At 35.1% G+C, this 25,710-nt stretch overlaps 1 protein-coding gene across 1 annotated transcript in view; it reads left to right on the forward strand.

The window, feature by feature from the left end:
- The window catches only part of LOC138713023 (dipeptidase 1-like), an 876,181-nt gene that overhangs the window by 313,279 nt on the left and 537,192 nt on the right, over positions 1–25,710 (forward strand). The gene's annotated exons all lie outside the window — the stretch shown is intronic.

Consider the following 25,710-nt stretch of genomic DNA (forward strand, 5'->3'; position numbering starts at 1 on the left):
CGAGGTGCAACAACTATACAGTTCAAATTTTTCTCAACCAAATAACAATATTCCATCAGAATATCCATCCCATTACACCGAAGCAGAAATACTCGAATTAGATGAAACATTCCAGAAATCTATTACCAAGTCAGAAGTTGCGCTTTCAATATCTCGAATCGCGGTGAACACGTCCTGATGAGTGGTCTGAAGGATGATACTGCTGTAGAAATCATCTCCTCCATAGCTACAAGAATGCTCCAGACTGGTCACGTACCGCCATGCTTCCAGATCGCAAGAAGTGTTCTCATTTATAAATCTGGTGGCGAAAACTGGAGACCAGTTACTATTTGTTCCGTGTTACGTAGGGTAATTGAACGCGTCCTCGATAAACGCCTTCGAGAATATATAAAATTCAATCCTCATCAGAGGGGATTTACAAATTCTCCAGAACCAATAATTAATACATCCCATCTCAGAGCCATTTTAATGTCCGAAAAATCTAAAAAAATGTGATGCAACTGTCGTTTTCCTTGACATTAGTAAGGCATTCGATAATATCGGGCACTTGCACCTATCAAACTCATTAGATAGCTTGCTTATTCCAAGCTCGTTGAAAACGTTAATTTTGAATCTTCAACTAAATAATTCCACTAGAGTAGAAATCAATCATAAAAAAACTAACCCTATAGATTTACGAAAAGGAGTTATGCAAGGATCGCCCCTTTCACCCGCATTATACAATCTATGTACTGATCACATCCTTAATGAATTGTCAGAAGACTCGATCGCTGCCGAATACGGTTTCAGCCTTGTTTCAGGTTTAAAACCCATTACTGTACTTGATTTTGCAGATGATACTGTTATCATAGCTAAAAACAAAAACTCCGCTTTAAAACTCACAAGGATGGCTATTGATCGTTTCAAAGCTATTGGTTTAGATATAAATGTCAATAAATCTGTAGCTTTTAATATTTCTCGCGGTAAATTGCATCCAAATCAACTAAACATTTCTGATAACACTACTATTACATGCTTAACTGCAAATGAGCATGTATGCTACTTAGGTGTTAATTTTTCTGATGTCTGTATATTCCATTCCCAAACCGTTTTAAACGACCTGAAAACTAGATTAGATTTGCTCATTTCGTCGCCTTTATTACATCCTGATCAAAAGTTTTGTATATTAAATTCCTCAATTTGCCCATCATTAATCTACACATTTCAGACAATGTCCTTGAAAACAATTCCCCCCCTATACTTTTTTTAAATAGCGCTGATAAAATTATTAAAAGCACACTTAAGAAAATTTTGCACCTACCAGCTGACACACCCGAGTATATGGTATATACACATCGTAAATATAAAGGTCTTGGTCTTTTTGGGTACGCTGGGAATCCACGCTACAACATATTAATGGCTTACGGGTATTACACAAAATTAATTATCCTTACATTACTTCCACTAGGGACCTTATTGAGGAGAGTAAAACATGTTTAAAGAGCCTTAAATTAACTCCTGCTAATTCTTTTTTTAAATAATCGTCAAAATTTTGTGGACTCTCGAAAAGTTAGAGACGTTTTAAGAGAAAAATAATTTGAAAATTGGTGTACATTGCAACAAAAGGGTAAAGGAGTGATTCTTAACAAAGAGTTCCCCCCAGAAAACAGCTGGATAAGAAATCACAAAGGTCTAACCCTCTCGGAATGGATAGATGCCCTTAAAATGGTAGGCTATGTCGCTCCGGTCCGAGCTGTACCGGGTAGAAGTCGGGATGGTGCCCGCTGCAGGCGCTGTCTCAGCGATATTGAAACTCTTCCCCATATCTTTTTTTATTATATTGGGTTATTTTACGACGCTGTATCAACATCTAGGTTATTTAGCGCCTGAATGAAATGAAGGTGATAATGCCGGTGAAATGAGTCCGGGGTTCAGCACCGAAAGTTACCCAGCATTTGCTCGTATTGGGTTGAGGGAAAACCCCGGAAAAAACCTCAACCAGATAACTTGCCCAAACCGGGATTCGAACCCGGGCCACCTGTTTTCAAAGCTAGACGCGCTGACCGTTACTCCACAGGTGTGGACTTCCCCATATCCCAGGCTTCTGCCCCTATAGTGAGGCCCTTCGCAACATCCGTCACCATGCTGTCCGTTGTATACTGGGCTAGGCACTGAAGGAAGTAGGGTTTATTGTCCATCAAGAGGTGCAGGGATTAGCCACACAAGGAAGTGTTCGGCGAATTGATATCATTGCTATTAAGAACAACTCGGCATACATTCTCGATCCCACCATGAGATTTGAGACACATGCAGATCAACCGCATGAGGTGGATAGTGAAAAGAAACGGATCTATGAACCAACAATCCCGTTCTATAAAGATAAATATAGCCTGTCCCACATTGATGTAATAGGTCTGATGGTGGGAGCACGAGGTACCATACCCTCCTTCTTTGCCAACAAATGTAAAAACCTGGAGCTAACACACAGCATTGTGAAGGAAATAGCCATTAGTGCCCTCAAAGGATCGGTTCAGATATTGAGAAATCATTTGTATGGGAGTGATAATGGAAATTTCAAGTTATCTTAACCGATGGCTGTTGATTGGTTTAGATATCAATACCAATACGTAATTCATACTATTATTTTTCTCGCGGTATATGGCATTCATATCATTCTAACCTATCTGATGATATATTTTTTTCCCCCTTTCTTAACTGTAAATGAGCACAAACGCTACTTAGATGTGAATTTGTCTGACATTTTATATATTCGATTCCCTCATCGTTGCAAATGCATATCAGTTTACCTTTTAGGTGTGTTTCCAAATTATATGTAATATGCTTTGTCAAATCTGCCAACCTTTTCATAAGGGAAGCTAACTTTCTTCTTCTCTTATTGTGCTTCCTCAAATTAGAGGCTGCCATTAGACAAAGCCTACAATAGTACATTATGCAACAAGCCTATAATGGTAGTAATTAAGACTCGAGTATGTTTGTTTATGAAACGAGTGCAAATGAGTTTCATAATTTTCATACGAGCGTCTTAATTACCATTATGGGCAAGTTTCATACGACTTTTTATGCTCGACCATAATTCTAACTTGAAATTATTCATAAGTATTCATGTTATGGTTATGTAAGTGAGGAGCGGAACTGACCTGAATTGTGAGATGTGCGCAGACGCGAAAGTATTGATTTTTGCCGAGGCAGGAATGTCATTGACCTTGATATAATCTAGAGAGTAACATGAACATTAGGCTTGATATAACCTGGAAATTGATTTAAAATTGAAAAACGATATGACAAATTGAATTTATTTGAATATTATTTACAATTAACGCTAATTATTATAGTAACAGAACATAAGCTTCTGCGACAGTATTGGATTTCCAGCCTCCATGACTGTTCGCTAATTCTGTCTTTCGATTGCATATCCGAGAATAATCGATACTTGCGGTTTTATAATGGTACAATCAGTATAAAGGTGGTTTCTCATTGGCTGAACAACTGAATTATAATGAATAGGTGTACTTTAATGAGGTGCATTAAAGGGCTACTACCAGGTGTATAAGTACTACATTTCGGCATGGTCGATCTTAAAACAATGTGAATGATGAAAGATAACAGAGTAAGAAAAAAGTAAACAAGTACACAAACAAACAAACAAACAAACAATAGCAATGTACAGAATAAAAAAAGTTACAAGTAAAGAAGCAATGAATATTATAGTATTAGTATTAGTATTTATTTAACCTGGTAGAGATAAGGCCGTGAGGCCTTCTCTGCCCCTCTACCAGGAGATTCCAACTACAATATGAACAATAAAATTACAATTAGTATTAAATTTACATTTACAATTACAAATAGCATTACAATTAGTATTAAATTTACAATTACAATTACAATAAAATCAAAGTACGAAAAGTTTACCTGACTAATTAAAGCTAGATCATTTATCATAGAGAAACAAAGAATATTTTATATTTACTGAATTACAAATTAAATCTAGAATAACAAAATTGTATAGTGATGAAATTACTGAATATTGAAATATTTTGTGATAGATTAAAGAAACTATTTACAAGAAATCAATTACTGACCAAGTGCCTAGTAAGTTTTCGTTTGAATTCAATTTTATTATAGTATTCTGAAATTTTAATTTTCCTATCAATTTGTTTCTATTGTTATATTAAAATTATGCCATATAGCCTATTAACCTGTTGTATCCTATAGGATACATTGCCAATTTAAGAGTTAATTATATTTCGACACCGTTCTTGCTCTCTTTACAAAAGCGATCATCCCTCACACTTCGATTTTGATATCTTTATCCGTGTTTGTCTTGATAAATATAAGGCGCTCTAAGGCTTGTGTGGAGAGAGATAATGGCTCAGCTTGTAGGTACAAGACTGTTAAGTGCATGAAAGTTTCTCCTTACCTATTCGTCCGCTATATATTTAAGTATTCTATGTCCTTACGCACCGCATGAGTAAAAATTCATAGCAGAAGACACAGATTCCTTTTATAATTAAGTTTTGAAGTCGTCAAAGTAAAGAATATACACACGTTACTCTAGCTTTACATTATGTATTCAGAACTGGTAGATTTATATATTCTTCTCCTCTAATTTATATTTATGACATGCTACGACCAACCTTCGTCTTTCCTTCAGAATAGGCAGGATTTTTCCTGCTTGCCTTCTGGTGTAACGGCTTGGGCAAGTGATCTAATATTTGCTATAGAAGAAATGTTTGAGATATACACCAATAGGGATGATGATGATGATGATGATGATTATAAAACATGAATGGTAAGAGGAAAGATAAAACAAATTTAAACATAGGCTGTAATAACAAAATTCGTACCACCATCATAATCATTATCATTATCATTATCATAATTATTTTCGTCGAGAATTGTGTTAAACGAAAATTGCCACACTTTTCGAGTTTTGGATTAATAAGCAAATGAATTAAGGAAACCTGATTCCATCCAGAGATGCTTCAGATTACTAATGTAATAATATCTTCTAGAGATGGCCGATATTTCACAAACCGATATTTTGTCACAGGTATTTTTTGTCACAGATAAACCTGTGACTGATGACGCGAAATATCTGTGACAAAATATCGCTATCGAAATCTGCTCCGTATTCAGTACTCTGTGACTGATATTTTCTTCTCTACGTCGTAGGTTTGCGCGTGCGCATGATACGATAACAGCAATCTGGCGGTAGTTTCTCCATCTTATTATAAATGATGTAGTTATTACACGATTTGAATTATAACACCATTGGTTACCAGTACTTAATCTTGTGTAAAATCCTATCTGAACAACTGTTTTGTTTTGTAATTATTTTCCAATGTTTTTCCGAATCGGCCTACTTATGTTTCATTAATTTGTATTCTATGACTCAATATTATAATGTTAATGCACGACTTAAAATAATTTATCCATTATATTATATACAATAAAAAGTATAAATTTTTAAAACGATTATGATAATCATATAACCTCAATTTCTCCATTACCAACTACATTTAAAAATGATCAACTGGTTCAATATCTATAATATAACCTCTTGGTACATGAGGTTAACTTTTGACATGTTACTGTTCAGTTAGGTAAGTATTTATTTGCTAATGGTATGTGTACATAATTTCTTTGTTGGATTTTCCCATATAAATTACTGATAAGTGGTGTGTATAGAGAAATCGTATTCATATTTCACTGCTCTTCAATATTTCCTGCTATTTTTTATCGGATCTTATATTATTAAAAAATTGAATTACCAACATTCAATAGAATATCTATTATAATTCATAAATATAGAACCAATAAAGAAAACATTATCTTAAAATAACAAAAAATAAAGTGCCTGAATAAAGGGTTATCGTGATAGGATAAATAAAGTAATATAAATTACCTTTATTACATTTAATAGAACAAAACATCGGTGGAATTCATGCTACGTATCGATATAAAATATGTGTGACAAAATCACTGATAAAAGTCACAGATATTTAATTGTCACAGTCACAGTTGTCACAGAATCTCTAAAATATCGTTTAAGCTCGTCTCTAATTTCTTCCTTCTTATTCTGGCTTAAACAGTATGAAAATGAGGTCGTCATCGTCCATAATGTAACTTTTATACAACAATATTACTTTTATTCTTAACAATTCACCATGGATACTCCATTAAATACAGCAACACAATAGTCGTTATTGCACTCCACACGACGACAATGATAATACACGTGTATTATTGAGAAGAACAACAATGTACTCCTCATTTCAACTAATGTTCTCAAAGAACTATGTGCAGAACAAAACTGTCAGTTCTCAGTTCGTTCGCTTTGGCTAGTTCTTCTAGCTCACTAACTCAAGTTCACTGTACGTCGAACCCAAGCCTTCCAGATACAGTTCACTGGACTTCGAATCCAAGCCTTCCAGACACAGTTTACTGCACTTCGAACCCAAGCCTTTCAGGTACACATCGAACCCAAGCCTTCCAGATGCGGTTCCCTGCACTTCGAACCCAAGCCTTCCGGATACGTTTCACTCGCCTGGATACTTCTACAGTTATGGACTCACTCAAGTTCACTGCACGTCGATCACAGGTTCACCGTGCTCCAAGACTTGAAAGCTGACTGAAGACTGACTGACTGACTACTCAGCTTTTATTACTAAACCGTACGTCTCGAACCTTCGATTCGCGTGGCTTTTTGAACCTTCGAGAGGGGTACCTTTCTACATGTTCTCCTTGCTCTCTCAGCTCCGCGCTGTCACGTAGTTTTCCTTCCTCGCCCCGTACCGCGCTACAGCGCCTACTGAAGCTCGAGGTACGTTTGCCCGCGCCTTCCTTCTCGCTGGATGCGCGCGCACATTCCCGTGGCAACCAGAATATTCCAAATGGCGCAATAATAAAAAGAAAAAATATACATCAATTTTCAATATTTACTCTGTCCTTAATTTCCTCTGGAGTGTCATTTTTATCTATTACTGTTTCTCTAAATTATTTTAATTTTTCGAGCTTTCAAAAATGTATATTCTGAATTTTTTTTTATAGTTTAATCTCGTATTATGTTCTGTTCACGAGAACCGATAACCTACCTTCTCTATTTATGAGACAACACAATGCTTACAGGTAAATGATAGTAATATGCGTTACAAGAGCGGTATGTTGAAATTTTCATGTTCGAGGAAAAGTTTGAAAAAGCGAAACGTAGTTGAGCTTTTTTAATTTCCGAGAATTGAAAGAAAACATACCGCTCGTGTATCATACATTATTTTGTGACAACATCGTTTATCACATACCTGAAAAGGGAATTTCTAATTAGTTGCAATGAAATCTCCATCTTGGTTTCTGTTCAATGACGGCAAATTTGCAAAACAAAATTATCTATCTTCAACATTGTTGCTTTAATAGTAATATACGTTACAAGAGCGGTATGTTGACATTTTCATGGTCGAGGAAAAGATTGAAAAAGCGAAACGTAGTTGAGCTTTTTTAATTTCCGAGAACATGAAATCAAACATATCGCTCATGTATCGTACATTATTTTGTTCGAAGATCGTTTATTACATACCTAAAAGACGAATTTCTAATTAGTTGCAATGAAATCTCCATGTTGGTTTCTGTTTAATGACGCCAACTTCGGAACACCAAAATATCTTTCTTCAGCATTGTTGCTGTAAAATGTTTTCTGTGTTTACTATACTCCAGCAGGCCGTGATATACGTCTGTCTTTTTTTCCCCCCAGTCTATAAATGCGAACTTAAAACAAACTGTAAGGTTATGTAATGATTTATTTTTCATTTTAATATTTTAACAATATTATTTATATAACATATTGCAGTAATAACATCGGCATCTGGAATCTCGTTGATTTTTTCACGGCTTCCTTAATATTACTTGTATCAGGAATGCAATAAGTTTCGTGGAGTAGTAGACTTTACTTAATTTTTGCTAATATTTAAAAACAATAATTAACATTGCAATTAAGGTGAAATTCCAGTGGTAAGTTTCCAATTTATAATTATTACCATGTTAAACGTCTCTAAAAATAATATGTTAAAAGCCTAAAGCAGTAAAATGAATGTCGCGCTTAAGCGGTAAGAAGAGGGAAATTGTTATGTGTGTTACGTTGGGAATACTGAATGTGGTATTTCACACTTACCGCGTATTGGTTCTGTGCGGAAAACAAGCAAATACGCACGATTTCGCACAAAATGTTTTCTGTGTTTACTATACTCCAGCAGGCCCAGTCTATGATGAGTCTGGAATCTTGTTGATTTTTTCACGGCTTCCTTAATGTTACTTGCATCACGAATGCAGTAACTTTAGTGGAGTTGTAGAGTTTACTTAATGTTTGCAAATATTTAAAAAACAATAATTAACAGTGTAATTTAGGTGAAATTGCAGTGGTAAGTTTCCAATTTATAATTATTACTATATTGAACGTCTCTAAAAATAATATGTTAAAATCCTAAAGCAGTAAAATCAATATGTCACTTAAGCGGTAAGAAGAGGGAAATTGTTATGTGTGGTTAGGTTGGGAAAACTTAATGTGGAATTTTAGACATTTCCGCGTATTGGTTTTGTGCGGAAACCAAGCAAATACGTACGATGTCGCACAAAATAAATGTTCCCCTTATATTTCCACGTTGTAAAGTCTTACTCATAATTTAATATCCCTTCAATAGCTGTACCTTTTGTTTTCTGGGTGAAACTTTTCATTAAATATTATTACTTCGGAATATGTAGTTTATTGCCCTCTCATGCCAAATATTAGGTACGTACCTAGTATTTAACACGCGAAAGCAATAAAATACATAATCCGAAGTGATATAGTGTTAAAATTTGTGTAATCAAGATGTAAAGTATTATTACTATACAGGTTGGTAGTGGAATGACCTTTCAGAGTGAATACCTCATGATATATGTAACAAAAAAGTGTAACAACATAAGGGTGGAAAGTTCATTGTTTTCTCAGAATTTTTTTTTTCCCAAAATGTTTACCACCCTCTTTTTCGGTAAGTATTGCGAATACGACCGTGATTTTTTCCAATATCCAAAGAAATATGTTAATGAATAATTTATTTCTCTCTCGTGTTTAGATAGCGTGAAGAGATTTCGTGTAAATTAAATTAAAATCCTCTACTTTCAAGCCAATGAACAATGCAAACAAATTGCAACGTTGTTGTTCACCTAGGGAGACAGCCTTGTTCGTTGACCTCTTGCATCTGTATTACGAGAAGAAGGACAAGTGTATTAGCGACAATGTTATCAGACTGAAACTTCCAATTTAATTTTGTAATTAACCGTACATTTAATTATATAACGTAATACAAGTTTTTCTGTTCATTTAAGTTTACAGTATCGTCCCTTTCAATTTGCAGGTTTACTTCACTTCCATCCTGTATACTGGTATATTCCTAAATAAAAAGAATAATGTGGGTCCCTATCACCACGGCATGGCGAGTCCTCAGGTTGCGGATCGAGGACACGTCCTCCAGATATAATAATAATAATAATAATAATAATAATAATAATAACAATGGCTTTATTTAACCTAATAGAGTTAAGGCCGTAAGGACTTCTCTTACACTCAACCAGGATTAAAACTTGCTTACATAGTTGAACATAAAACTGGATCAGAATTAAGTAATTATATACTGATACAATTTAGATACATAATGAGATCAAAAGAGGTAGTTACATAAAAATTTACCTCATAAAATAAAAATAAACATAGTGGAATACATATTAATGTTGTTAGAATCAAATACGAATCACATAATAACAGAAGCCGATAATTCAATAAAAATAAACACATTAGTATACATATTAGTATTAGATTACATTTAAGTAGGATTTAGATAATTAAACCCGAAACCGACAATTGAATAAAATATACACAAAATTAGATTAATAATAAAAAACAACACAGTGGGATACATATTGGCGTTAAGTGATAAATAAACACGATTTACATGATTACACAATAAAAATAAGAAAGAAAAAAAAAAGAAAAATAAATACTGTGTAACACATTCCATTAAATATTTGCAACGCGTTAGGTCTGGCAACTCATCATAAGATATTTTTCTAATTTACATTTAAAGATATGGAATGTAGCATGAATATATTGAATAAGCAGTCGCGGAAAGCCGAAGAGGGGTGGTCCTCCAGCTTGGGGGTTGGGTGAAGGGCTAACAACACATCACCGTAAAAAAACAGCTTGTTGCGAAACCAAATAAGCCTCGGGATGGGACTGATACTCTGGCACGACCACAGCAAAGGAATAAGGTTTTGAGATTTGGTACTTGGAATGTTACAAGTCTATGTAGAACAGGAGGGGTAACATTAGTAGTAAAAGAACTAGCTAGATATAGAATAGATTTTGTGGGAGTACAGGAGGTTAGGTTAGATGAGAATGGCATAACACAAATAGGATATTATTTGTTGTATTATGGGGATTAATTAAAATGTGTCTCAGTGAAACATACAGCAGAGTCCGTATAGGTCATTTTCTATCTGATGCTTTTCCTATTCACTGCGGGTTAAAGCAGGGAGATGCACTATCACCTTTACTTTTTAACTTCGCTCTAGAATATGCCATTAGGAAAGTTCAGGATAACAGGCAGGGTTTGGAATTGGACGGGTTACATCAGCTTCTTGTCTATGCGGATGACTTGAATATGTTAGGAGAAAATACACAAACGATTAGGGAAAACACGGAAATTTTACTTGAAGCAAGTAGAGCGATCGGTTTGGAAGTAAATCCCGAAAAGACTAAGTATATGATTATGTCTCGTGACTAGAATATTGTACGAAATGGAAATATAAAAATTGGAGATTTATCCTTCGAAGAGGTGGAAAAATTCAAATATCTTGGAGCAACAGTAACAAATATAAATGACACTCGGGAGGAAATTAAACGCAGAATAAATATGGGAAATGCGCGTTATTATTCGGTTGAGAAGCTTTTATCATCCAGTCTGCTGTCGAAAAACCTGAAAGTTAGAATTTATAAAACAGTTATATTACCGGTTGTTCTTTATGGTTGTGAAACTTGGACTCTCACTCTGAGAGAGGAACATAAGTTCAGGGTGTTTGAGAATAAGGTGCTAAGGAAAATATTTGGGGCTAAGCGGGATGAAGTTACAGGAGAATGGAGAAATTTACACAACACAGAACTGCACGCATTGTATTCTTCACCTGACATAATTAGGAACATTAAATCCAGACGTTTGAGATGGGCAGGGCATGTAGCACGTATGGGCGAATCCAGAAATGCATATAGAGTGTTAGTTGGGAGACCGGAGGGAAAAAGACCTTTAGGGAGGCCGAGACGTAGATGGGAGGATAATATTAAAATGGATTTGAGGGAGGTGGGGTGTGATGATAGAGACTGGATTAATCTTGCACAGGATAGGGACCGCTGGCGGGCTTATGTGAGGGCGGCAATGAACCTTCGGGTTCCTTAAAAGCCATTTGTAAGTAAGTAAGTAAGTATTATGGGGAAGGAAACGATGATCACCAATTAGGATTAGGATTCTTTATTCATAAAAGAATAAAATCGGCTGTAAAAAAGGTCGAATTTATCAGTGATAGTTTATCGCATTTAGTACTTAAGGGTAGATGGCGCGATATCATAGTTATAAATTCTCACGGCCCTACAGAAGAGAAATAACCTGACATAATTAGAAACATTAAATCCAGACGTTTGAGATGGACAGGGCATGCAGCACGTATGGGCGAATCCAGAAATGCATATAGAGTGTTAGTTGGGAGGCCGTAGGAAAAAAGACCTTTGGGGGGTCCGAGACGTAGATGGGAAGATAATATTAAAATAGATTTGAGGGAGGTGGGATATGACGATAGAGACTGGATTAATCGTGCTCAGGATAGGGACCAATGGCGGGCTTATGTGAGGGCGGCAATGAAACTCCGGGTTCCTTAATAGCCAGTAAGTAAGTATTAATAAAATAAAATAAAAACAACAAAATATCGTAAACATGTTCGTGTCTTTTCAGACAATCTCTGGCTCTCTTCTTCCTGCAGTATATATGAAACATGGAATAATAAAATTCAAGCTTTAAACGAGAAAATATTATGGGAAAGACAGTAGAGTTTGGTATAATACACTGACATATAAAATCATTGACCTGAGACTGGACTAGGTAAAGAGAAATGAAATACTGGGTAGGAGACAAGAATACAACATGAGAAGCGACCGCGGGGAATTATGGGCCTACTCGTGGCGAATGAGAAAATGATTTCCCTTGGAGGTCACGTCCAGCGGCTACCCCTTACTTGTTACAGCCCTTAAAAGAGGTTTAAAATATCATATTTTTCCCTGTGTATGACGTGTGGTCTCTGCGGACGTCCTGCCGTCTCCTTACACTCCGCAACCTTTTCCAGAACCAACGTATTTTTTTACTGCGGTTTGCTCTGTCTGGAATCAAATGGTTCTGGGTGATTCAAAACTTAAATCATGCTGTGGTCTGTACAGGTATTCTCAAAGGATTATGAACACAACGTATCCAATAAGGCGTTCCGCTTTCTTGTTTATTTCCCTTATATTTCTTACCCTTTGTTATTGTCATTATTTTTCTATTATCAAATATCATTCTTCGAGTGCTTTTCATTATTTATTTAACATATCACCGTTTCTTTTTCAATCTCGTCCTATTTACATCCTTTATTCTCTACCTTACTCCCTGTTTCAGCCATTATTTTCCATTTCTCATTGCATTCTCTTTGCTTTCATTTCGTTTTTATATTTTTTTTAATTCTTATTAACTTTCTATCTCGCTACAATGTCGTAATCTGATCGCAACGTTCAGTGGCTTGAAATTAGTGGTGTTTAAAATAACTTTACACGCAAATCGTCCACGTAATTGAAATATTCCATAGGAATAAATGATTCCTTATTAGATTTTCTATCAATATGGACAAAAATGTAGGGACATCATTTTATTTTAATAACATTTTTAATATTAACCTGGCTATACCTTTGAATTAACGGATCGAGAACTGGAAACACCCTTTGCTACCTCTTCCACGACTGGAGTTCGATAATACTGGCGTAAAATACAAACAAATCACTTTACTAGGTACAGGAGGGAAGAAAAGTAGTTCATCCATTTACGTAAACTAGGAGATATCGGAATTTTGAGTCTGATATTTTTCATTAGGTTTTTATTTAATCAAAATACAGTACTGTATTAACAACAAGTGTTTTTACTCAAGAATGCGAATGTATTCATTATACAATGTACTGTATATTACACTATCTACAGCACATTAGCGTACAATATAGAGAATGAAGTTAAATTGAAAAATAATCATAATATGGATATTTAAACACATTTTTTAAAATGGTGGCCGTTCATTTCGATAGAGCCTTCAGTTCTTTTGTGCATATTATCGCACTACAGATTATTGTTTCTAATTCCAATTATTACCAGTTTCGTCCTCTGTACTAGTAACTCACGTTGAAATAATTCTGTACTTACTCCATAAAAGATTACCTTACGTAGGCCTACTGTATATTCAATCTTCACTTCTGCCCGACCCGCACATATAAAATTATTTAGACATGCTATCTACTGTCCGTCCAAGAGGTTATGTCGCAGGATTATAGAAAGGGGGAAAATCACGTGACAGTTAATTACGCAACAAGGCCCTTTTATTTAAGTTATTTTAAATAATTGTATAATATTAAACAGGCGTCCAATTCCTAACAGAAATTAATGTTTTCAGAAAAGATCTAAGACAGCCCAGCCACTAACTCTTACAGAGGGACGAGCAGAAGCAAGTGGGGGAAATCGGGATGCGACGTAGGCAAACGGACGACAGTACCTGTGCGAAAATTTGATTCAATATTGAAAGCTCTTTCGTCAGTGGAAAACGCGAACATATTTCTGAAACGTACTATACTCACTGACTTACTGCGATCTTGGTTCTGTGTGCAGGACACTCGGAACGTCATTAGTAGAGGGGTGGGAGTAAAGTACATTAAAAATCTCAGGTGCAATAAAAATTGAAGTAAAAATAAAATGATGTCCCTGTATTATTCTACTCGCAATAGTTAGCGAATAAGGGTGTCTTAAACATTTGAGTACAATAGAAATGAGAGTTCTGCAAAAAAATGCTACAGAATTGATAGAGTGCAAGGAGATTAAATACAAAAATAGGTATGTCACAATAAAGATTAGGCGAATTTTACTGTATATCAGTAAGCAATAACATTTCAGAGCATTTGTTAGGTTTCGATCAAGTGTTTTTTTGCGTGGAAGGGAATGTTCTCGATAGCTTTTCTGCTAACGGTCTACTTAGTGTAAATGTATATTTGAATAAACACATTGCCAATTTTACAATATCAATTACAGTGTAAGGTAAAATGTGTGCCCGCTGTGCCTGTAATTCAGATGTGCGATCGGAGAACGGAATAGAAGTAAATAGGAATTCAATGTAATCAATAGTGGCAGATGGGATATTTTAATCAAAGGGATTTTATTTTCACTCATGTTTGCAGACGGCCAAGTCATTATATCTGATAATGAATTACGTAGTTTTGCGAAGGCAACTTTATGAATTAAAAGAGAGGTCTTTATAAATTAAACGAAACAACGTATTGAAAATGATTTTGAAATTTCGGCATATAAAACCGAAGTCATATTATTGAATTGGACCTTGTCGGTGAGGTGGAAAGTAATTAATAATAACACTCGACAATTGAATAATTTAACATTTTAATTTATAACACAATCATACAATAACGAGAATAATGAAGCGGAAACCTTGTAACTATAACTACAATGTAAAAAATGTTTCAGTGAAGTGTGATAATACAAGGCTATCATTTTATTTTTACTTCAATTTTTATTGTTCCTGAGCTTTTGAATTTACTTCACTCCCACTCCTTCTACTAGTAAACTTCCAACCGTCCACCACACAGAACCAATGCCGCGTATGCAGTCAAAGTCGCCTTACGATTTTAGTAAACAATACTGTCTTAGTGAGTATAGTACGTTCCACAAATATGTTCGCTTTTTCCAGTGAAGAAAGAGCTTTCAATATCGAATCATATTTTCGCACAGGTACTGTCGTCCATTTGCCTATGTCGCATCCTGGTTTCCCCGCCCGCTACTTCTCGCCCCTCTGTAAAGGCTAGTGGCTGTCTTAACTCTTTTCTGGAAACATTATTTTCTGTTAGGAATTGGACGTCTACGTAATATTATACAACTGTTCGAAATAACCTAAATAAAAGGACCTCGTTAATTAATTAACTGTTACGTGATTTCCCCCCTTTCTACAACCCTACGACAAAACCACTTGGACGGACAGTAGATAGCATGTCTGAGTAATGTTATCTTTTTTTCGGATCGGGCAGAAGTGAAGTTTGAATTTACAGTACGTAAAGTAGGCCTACTCTTTTACAGAGTAGGTACAGAATTATTTCAACATGAGTTACGAGTACGAAGGCTGAAATTGGTAATTGGAATTAGGTACAATAGTCTATAGTGCGATAATATGCACAAAAAGCTGAAGCCTGTATGTGCTGTAGACGGTATAATATACACTGCATAATGAATATGTCCGCATGGACAGCTCTGTTCGTGAGTAAAAACACTCATTGTTAATACTGTGCTGTATTTTGATTAAACAAAAACCTAATGAAAATTATCAAACTCAAAAACGTGTACTTCCTAGTTTATGTAAATGGATGAACTACTTTTCTTCTGTCCTATACCTAGTAAAGTGATTTGTTTGCATATTACGCCAGTATCATTGAACTCCAGTCGTGGAAGGGGGTAGCAAACGGTATTTCCGGTTCTCAACTGCTGATTGAAAGATGTAGCCAGGTTGATATTAGAAATGCTGGTAAAAATAAAATGAAATCCCTGTATATAGAGGCCGATACGTAAATGGGAGGATAATATTAAAGTGGGTTTGAGGGACTTGGGATATGATGGTAGGGATTAGATTAATCTTGCTCAGGATAGGGAGCGATGGCGGGCTTAAGTGAGGTCGGCAATGAACCTCCGGATTCTCTAAAAGCCTATTGCAAGTAAGTAAGTTAGTAAGTTAGTTCATTAGTTTTTAAGACAAGTGGCTGGATATAAATTAGCAAATAAAGAATAATACAAGAACTCAATATACCGTAATATATTATTTTCAGTAAATGATAGAATAGATGGCTAGTGTTGTAAGTGGTTCCAGCACGTAAATATCTTAACGCAAAAAAAGATAGAATACCATGCAGGTTATTTCAATATAGGTCGCAAGGACAGAGAAACTCTGGAAGACCAGTCAAACAATAAATTATCTATAATAATCTCAGACCTCGAGTGACGTTTATTAGGACTATTTCGTTAATAAAATAAAAACGTAAATATATCCCTAAAATTCGCTCACAAAATGTTAATAATTGTATATTTATTAATATTTAACCTATTCAGATATTGTGAAGTCGAAATAGATGAGTAACGATTACTTAAATTAAGAAATTGAATGTTATTGAGTAATACCAATTGAGAAAAGCGAAATACACCTTTAAAAATGTTAATTACATGTACTGTGCTTTCCTCTTGTTGTAACAGAAACACAGTTTCATTATCTACTGAAATCATAAGTTAATTTAAACATTTTACAGTACAATTACAAATAACATTATTAATACATTAATTAAATGAGCAATTGTTATGAAGGAGTGTCATTTTCTTTAGATACAGAGGATATGGAATTAGAAGATAAAGATGTAGATATGGAAGTAGGATCTCGCACTTTATTCAGTACAATGGTTTCATACTCATCGATTTACGTGGAAACAGTTGACGACACTGACTGAACAAAAGAACGACCATGCGATAAATTGATAGTGATAAATCGAGCTGCAGAAATTATCGCAATGTATGACTGTGATTGGTTGGAATTCAAAATTTCATGACAGTACATTGGCCGAAAATGGAATGACGTCATATAAACAAAATAGTCGTTGTGATTTGTAACCGGAACGGATATTGGGAGCATAAATCTGGCATGTTGATAATGATGATGACGACAACGACTTTGTTTTTACCGTGTCTTTTCGTTTGACCGAAGCTTGTTGGAAGTTACTGTTTTTAAAAGTTTACAACAGGTGTAAAATATACAAACAAATCGAATTGTTCAGTGGATCAAATGATGTTATGGTCTGCTTTTTGTAGACTCGAGGTTGACTTTTGTTTTTGATCGGGTATCTGTGGCAACTATGGATGAAAGCTTAACATATTTTATGGATTATTTACCGAACACGTACAGTTCTATAAAATAGTCATGAACACTGAACTGCTCCGAAGGGAAATGAATGAGGATAAACAGACGATCTCATTTGGGGGTGCTACACAAAAACACGTGTTACCAGACCAATGCCGACTATATTATTACAGCCAGTTTCAAAATATTTTTGTTATATTCCCGTCCATATCGCTTCGCATTCCATTTACAGTGCTTTCGGCTAAATGCATGAATAATATATAGGCTACATCGTGTCTGAACCACCTTATAAACAATTTAATTGAATAATTTTATTGTTCTCAACCTTAAATAGTACTGTTTATTCAAGCTAGAGATGAACAAAACTAACTGCCGCTCTCGCTCGCTGTGTTTTGTTGCATTTGTCTTCCGAGTCTCGTCTCGTCATTCTCGTGCGCTTCGAGTCTCGCTCATCATTCTCGAAATAGCATTTGGTCGGCGTGGAAAGATTCCATAACTTTGAATAACTTACATCATTGAAATATGTAATATTATAAATGTTTAAATGAGACAAAAAGACAAAACAGAACAGTATCTTAGTTAACAAAATGTTCTGGTTCTGTTACATGATATTACGAATACGAATACGAAAAGCCTGAAATCCCATAAGGGCAACGGCCTCCTACAGGAGAGTGTAGGGTGAGCTGAAAGTCTACTACACTTGGGGAGCCAGTCCAAGAGAGCTTACACTGATACACTTACAAACTAAACACATAAACAAATTATACTAACTTAACACGAAAAACAATACAGACTAAACACATAAATTATGCAAACTAAACATCCACACAAAAATATGCAAACTGAACACATAAATTATAATCCGAACACAACTGTCCACACTAAACACACGATAAAAGAAAAAGAAAAGAATTGCACAAACTGAACACATACATAATCTTAACTCACACACAAACTAAATACCAATTGCACACATAAATTGTACAGCCTAAACACCCATACTATCTAAACTAAACGCACAAAAACGATTCAATTGAACACAAAAATTATACTAACTAAATACATGAACTATACCAACTACACACGGAGTCAAACTATGCAAACTAAAACACACAAAACCATACAATTGAACACAAAAATTATACTAACTAAATACATGAACTATATCAACTACACACGGAGTCAAACTATCCAAACTAAAACACACAAAACCATACAATTGAACACAAAAATTATACTAACATATTACCTATGGTTATATAAATAGAAAGAACCAATTCTCAAATAAATTTGCATTTCTAAGAACATAAAACATAACGTTAATGTCTTTTTACTTGAGATTACACACATGATTTAAACATATGAAAATAAAATTCCTAGCCTTTTAATAAGGGATTAGTAATTAAATAAAGACTGGGGAACGGATTATTATACACTGAAAGGTAGAGATTATGTTTCAAATAGGCTACTAGATTGTTTATACATACAACAGTTGCCAAAGTAGATAAAAGTTCAGTTAGGTATAAACAACTGTGGCGATTCAAGGCTGCTTGATGTTCGGGACTTCGGGAGTGATCAATCTCGACGTCTCGAAACACTCACAAGCAGTCTTTACGTCAACGACGCGATGTATACAACATTGACGTTAGGTTTTTTCGGCTTTTCGGCTTTGCGGGCGCTGAGAGTCTTGCTTTCTCAATCGTTGCTCATCTCTGATTCAAGCCTCAATCAATCTTCAAAACGAGTATAATATATTAAGTGCGATAGTGTAAAATAATTGATCTCACTACTAGTCCAGTAAATTAAAGAAAATGTTCCTTTTTTTTAAATCGGTTGTGTGAATATGAGATCGGACACGTTCAATATATTCAGTAACTTTTTCTTTCTTTGTTTCATTCTTTCTCTTTCTTTCTTTCTTTCTTTCTTTCTTTCTTTCTTTCTTTCTTTCTTTCCTTATTCTTTCTTTTTTTCTTTCTTTATATCCTTCGTTCTGAAAATAAATTTTAAAATGTTGTATTTGTTTGGGTGAGATTTCTGCATATTTAAAGAACAAAATTTAAATTCTTTCAATCATTTATTATCACAATACATTCCTCCCTTAAATTGACTGAGTATATTGGTAATTAAATAATTTTCTTTCCCAAAACACGCTATGGAATGTTTTATATAATGCAATTTTTATTTTGAAAAGGAAGAAAAAGAAGCAAAATTTTACATCAATATTTTGTTTGAAATACCTCAAAGAATAACCCATGAATTAATAACATAACTTACGGTTGACTCTGTATATATGTAGGTTGTAATGAAAAATTGGGTTTACTTTATTAATTAGGTAATTATGACGTTATTATTAATATTGTAATTATCATGTGTAAGTTATCACTGCCACCTGGTGTCTGCCCATTTCTAATATAAATAAATACATACATATTACTTTCTTATGACATTAAGATACATGAATTATATGCGGAGACTAAAAGGAAGGCAGAAAATAGGAGACATTGGAGAATGCTGGATTTTCAGTGGAAGACCTGTCCTTGGGCAGAAAACTACGAATGAATGAATATTACTTCCATTGGTGGAATTCTGTCGGATATATTTATTGTTTCTTCAGACAGCTGTTCTTGTATTTCTGTATTTTATTCATTAGTTCCTTCTATTGATCTGTTATTTTCTTATATCTTGGTTACATATGCTCTATTGTTTATGGTAGAATTTGCTTTCAGTGCAAAATTTAATTCTTGATGTTGTCACTTTTAAATATAGTCCTATTTCTTTTACATTTACTGTGGATTAGGACTGGGGACGGAGCGGTTCGGTTCGGAGCAGTTACTGTGACGTCATTACTCGGTTGAACTGAGTACAGTATCGAGTACAAATTTGTGGCGGCACATTTAAAATTTAGATAGAGTCGATTTTAGAACGTACTTTGAAAGTGAAACCAACCGTGTTTTAAAAGAGTTGCAGCAAAGCGCTTTCGCTTTGCCAGTTGACGAGAAAGAAAGTGCTTCTCTTCATTGCAAAATGTGGTTGCAAATTTTATTTACGTGATTACAATTGCGGCGTTATTTTATATGAAAGGCCTATTTAACCTTTAGTGTTGTTGTATATGACAGACGAAATAAAATTGATAATAGTAAAATGCTTTACAAGAGCGGTATGTTGATAATTTCATTTTCGAGGAAAAGATTGAAAAAGCGAAACGTAGTTGAGCTTTTTTTAATTTCCGAGAACATGAAAACAAACATACCGCTCGTGTATCGTACATTATTTTGTGCGAAGATCGTTTATTACATACCTGAAAGACGAATTTCTAATTAGTTGCAATGAAATCTCCATGTTGGTTTCTGTTTAATGACGGCAACTTCGGAAAACCAAAATATCTATCTTCAACATTGTTGCTATAAAATGTTTTCTGTGTTTACTATACTCCAGCAGGCCGTGATATACGTCTGTCTTTTTTTTCCCCCCAGTGTATAAATGCGAACTTAAAACAAACGGTAAGGTTATGTAATGATTTATTTTTCATTTTAATATTTTAACAATATTATTTATATAACATATTGCAGTAATAACATCGGCATCTGGAATCTTGTTGATTTTTTCACGGCTTCCTTAATGTTACTTGTATCAGGGATGCAATAAGTTTCGTGGAGTAGTAGACTTTACTTAATTTTTGCAAATATTTAAAAACAATAACTAACATTGCAATTTAGGTGAAATTGCAGTGGTAAGTTTCCAATTTATAATTATTACTATGTTAAACGTCTCTAAAAATCATATGTTAAAAGCCTGAAGCAGTAAAATGAATGTCGAGCTTAAGCGGTAAGAAGAGGGAAATTGTTATGTGTGTTACGTTGGGAATACTGAATGTGGTATTTCACACTTACCGCGTATTGGTTTTGTGCGGAAAGCAAGCAAATACGCACGATCTCGCACAAAATAATTTATAATAATAACAGATAATAAATTAACATGTGAGGTAAACGTTAAACACTGCAGCTAAGTAAAAAAGAAGATAGAAAGAAACGGGCTCCACGAAGCGCTGCCTAAAACACTTAGAAATAACACACAGTATTATTTACTATTACGGAAAATGGATAAAATAATCGATGAAACGTGGAATCTTAAACTGAAGAACATAATGTTTGTTTATTTTGTAACATTACTTGCCTTCTATACAACCTTGTTCTCTTTGGTGAAGATTAATATTATTGAAAAATTAAAGTAATTAGGTAACATAATAATATTATTATTTTATTTTTATTATTATTATTATTATTATTATTATTATTATGTACAGTAATATGTTCAGACTGTTAGCGTTCATTAGGCCTACTTGACAGGTCATATAACAGAATGAACTCCTCTGCAATATTAGACGCCTTTCATTCCGCCTTGGGGATAAGGAAATAATTTGTCCTGCAGCAGAAAATATTTAAATACAACAGTGAACTCTGTTTCAATGTTTGGATTGACAGGTAACGGCTACGGTTAACCGAGTAATTTCGGTGCTCCGCTGCCAAGCACATAAACCGATAGAACCGAGTAACTCAACAGTTCTACTCTCTCCGTCCCCAGTTCTACTGTGGATTAAAAAGTGTTTTGCTTGCAGTCTTTCCATTGCAGTAAAGTACAGAATATCACTGCTTGCAAAAGTTCGTATCTACCACGTCTTAGTATAAAGGGGATGGCTTGGAGAGATTATAATTTTTGGGATCTCTACGAATTACCAAATCCAAATGAGATTTATACTTCGAAGCGGTGGAAAAATGCAAATATCTTGGAGCAACAGTAACAAATATAAATGACACTCGGGAGGAAATTAAACGCAGAATAAATATGGGAAATGCCTGTTATTATTCGGTTGAGAAGCTCTGATCATCCAGTCTGTTGTCCAAAAATCTGAAAGTTAGAATTTATAAAACAGTTATATTACCGGTTCTTCTCTATGGTTGTGAAACTTGGACTCTCACTCTGAGAGAGGAACATAGGTTAAGGGTGTTTGAGAATAAGGTGCTTAGGAAAATATTTGGGGCTAAGCGGGATGAAGTTACAGGAGAATGGAGAAAGTTACACAACACAGAACTTCTCGCATTCTATTCTTCACCTGACATAATTAGGAACTTAAAGTTCAGACGTTTGAGATGGGCAGGGCATGTAGCACGTATGGGCGAATTCAGAAATGCATATAGAGTGTTAGTTGGGAGACCGGAGGGAAAAAGACCTTTAGAGAGGCCGAGACGTAGATGAGAGGATAATATTAAAATGGATTTGAGGGAGGTGTGGTATGATGATAGAGACTGGATTAATCTTGCACAGGATAGGGACCGATGGCGGGCTTATGTGAGGGCGGCAATGAACCTTCGGGTTCCTTAAAAGCCATTTGTAAGTAAGTAAATGATTTACCGACGACTGGGAACATAGTCTGAGGCATTGACAGGAAGGTCAGGATATAATATATGGAGTCTTCTGGTTGCATTCGAAAAGGTGGATTCGTTATAACAAGAGGTTTTATCTAATAAATTATAAAATTTCGAAAAAAAATTATAAAGATTATTATGTTTATTTCATTACAAGATTTTACCCACTCAGCTGAAAAATCTCTGATTCTTTTCTGCTCACTGCCATTTTTTTCTTATGTGACATTTTGCTCCCCACATAGAGTAATATATAGGACGTGGTTTATGTTGCAAAGACGGAAGTCGCCGTTTCCTTCGTGTCGAATAGGGTAGCTTTCCTTCTGTGTACATGAGGGGATATAAGAGATCCTTGAGATAAAATCGCTTCGAGACATTGCAACGCCATCTCTCTATTCAGGCGTGTTGAATTTTTGAACAACTTCATTAGCTATTCAACGATCAAAGTCAGACAATGGAGGTTACATGATGCTACCTTTTAAAGTGGATATAAAATGGGATAAAGAAGGATCGGTGCGCATACCTATTATACACACGTATACGGAGTTTCTCTGTGACACATCTGAACTGTTCTCTATATAAAAATGAGATCAAAGTCAATAGAGAGAGAGAGAGAGAGAGCAGCTCGTACAACTTTGTACCTCACAAGTTACAAGTAAAGTAATAAAGCTTCCTTACTTTTCATCGCGCAGTCGTTCTGAGAACTTCAACGTACCTACATAATAATAACAATTGTATACTGTACTTCTGTAATTTGTAACGTGAGATGATCTCCTATAAAGAATGTGTTTGTACGTGTATGTTAAAATTAATTGTTTATCAGACAATAATAATAATAATAATAATAATAATAATAATAATAATAATAATAATAATAATAATAATAATAATAGTAATAGAGTCCGTAAAGGCCGGTTTCTGTCTGATGCTTTTCCAATTCACTGCGGGCTAAAGCAGGGAGATGCACTATTACCTTTACTTTTTAACTTCGTTCTAGAATATGCCATTAGGAAAGTCCAGGATAACACAGAGGGTTTGGAATTGAACGGGATACATCAGCTTCTTATGTATGCGGATGACGTAAATATGTTAGGAGAAAATCCACGAACGATTAGGGAAAACGCGGAAATTCTACTTGAAGCAAGTAAAGAGATAGGTTTGGAAGTAAACTCCGAAAAGACGAAGTATAGGATATGATTATGTCTCGTGACCAGAATATTCTACGAAATGGAAATATAAAAATTGGAGATTTATCCTTCGAAGGGGTGGAAAAATTCAAATATCTTGGAGCAACAGTAACAAGTATAAATGACACTCGGGAGGAAATTAAACGCAGAATAAATATGGGAAATGCTTATTATTATTCGGTTGAGAAGCTTTTGTCATCTAGTCTGCTGACAAAAAAATCTGAAAGTTAGAATTTATAAAACAGTTATATTACCGGTTGTTCTGTATGGTTGTGAAGCTTGGACTCTCACTTTGAGAGAGGAACAGAGATTAAAAGTGTTTGAGAATAAGGTTCTTAGAAAAATATTTGGTGCTAAGAGGGATGAAGTTACAGGAGAATGGAGAAACACAACACAGAACTGCACGCATTGTATACTTCACCTGACATAATTAGGAACATTAAATCCAGACGTTTGACATGGGCAGGGCATGTAGCACGTATGGGCGAATGCCGAAATGCATGTAGAGTGTTAGTTGGAAGGTCGGAGGGAAAAAGACCTTTGGGGTGGCCGAGACGTAGATGGGAGGATAATATTAAAATGGATCTGAGGGAGGTAGGATATGATGGTAGAGACTGGATTAATCTTGCTCAGGATAGAGACCAATGACTGGCTTATGTGAGGGCGGCAATGAACCTTCGGGTTCCTTAAAAGCCACTAAGTAATAATAATAATAATAATAATAATAATAATAATAATAATAATAATAATAATAATTATTATTATTATTATTATTATTATTATTATTATTAGTATTATTATTATTTCATAGTGTTCTGCCCAAGGGCAGGTCTTTCACTGTAAACCCAGCATTCTCCAGTCTTTCCTATTTTCTGCCTTCCACTTTGACTCCGCATATTATGATCCATATATCTTAATGTCGTCTGTCATCTGATATCTTCTTCTGCCACGAACTCTTCTCCCGTTCACCCTTCCTTCCAAATCATCTTTCAGAAAGCAGTTTCTTCTCATCCAGTGACCCAGCCAATTCCTTTTCCTCTTTGTGATCAGTTTCAGCATCATTCTTTCTTTATCCACTCTCTCCAACACAGCTTCGTTTCTTACTCTATCTGTCTATATCACACGCTCCAACCTTTTCCATATCCACATTTCAAATGATTCTTTTCGCTGCTCTTCACTTCGTCATAATGTCCGTGTTTCTGCCCCACACAATGCTACACCACACACAGAGCACTTCACTAGTCTCTTGCTTAGTTCTTTTTCCAGAGGTCCGCAGAAGATGTTCCTTTTCCTATTAAAAGCTTCCTCTGCCATTGCTATTCTCCTTTTGACTTCCTGGCAGCAGCTCATGTAACTGCTTATAGTACACCCTAAGTATCTGAAGCTGTCCACTTGCTCTACTGCCTCATTTAGAATTTGCAAGTTTATCTTGTTTATTTTTCTTCCTATGACCATGGTCTTCGTCTTGTTGGCATTTATCATTTCATACAGCTAACAGCTGTAATTTAGCTCTAGTAGCATATCCCTCAGTATTATATTCTCTTCTGCTAACAACGCCATATCATCAGAAAATCTTTTACAGTTTATTCTTCTTCCTCCTACTATCACTCCTCGCATGTTCTGAAAACATTTCTTCACTTAATCCACCAAGTAGATGTTGCACAGCGTAGGTTATAAAGGGCATCCTTGCCGTATTCCTCTCCCTATTTCACTTCCTTCTGACATTTCTTCTGCTATCCTGACTTTGACTCGTTGTTTCATATAAAGGTTACTGAACAGCCTTCTCTCTTTCCAATCCACACCAATTTTCTTTAGGATCCTAATCAGCTTATTTCAATCCACTCTGTCAA

Source organism: Periplaneta americana, chromosome 14 (genome assembly GCF_040183065.1).
Source record: "Periplaneta americana isolate PAMFEO1 chromosome 14, P.americana_PAMFEO1_priV1, whole genome shotgun sequence".
Taxonomy (NCBI): Eukaryota; Metazoa; Arthropoda; class Insecta; order Blattodea; family Blattidae; genus Periplaneta; species Periplaneta americana.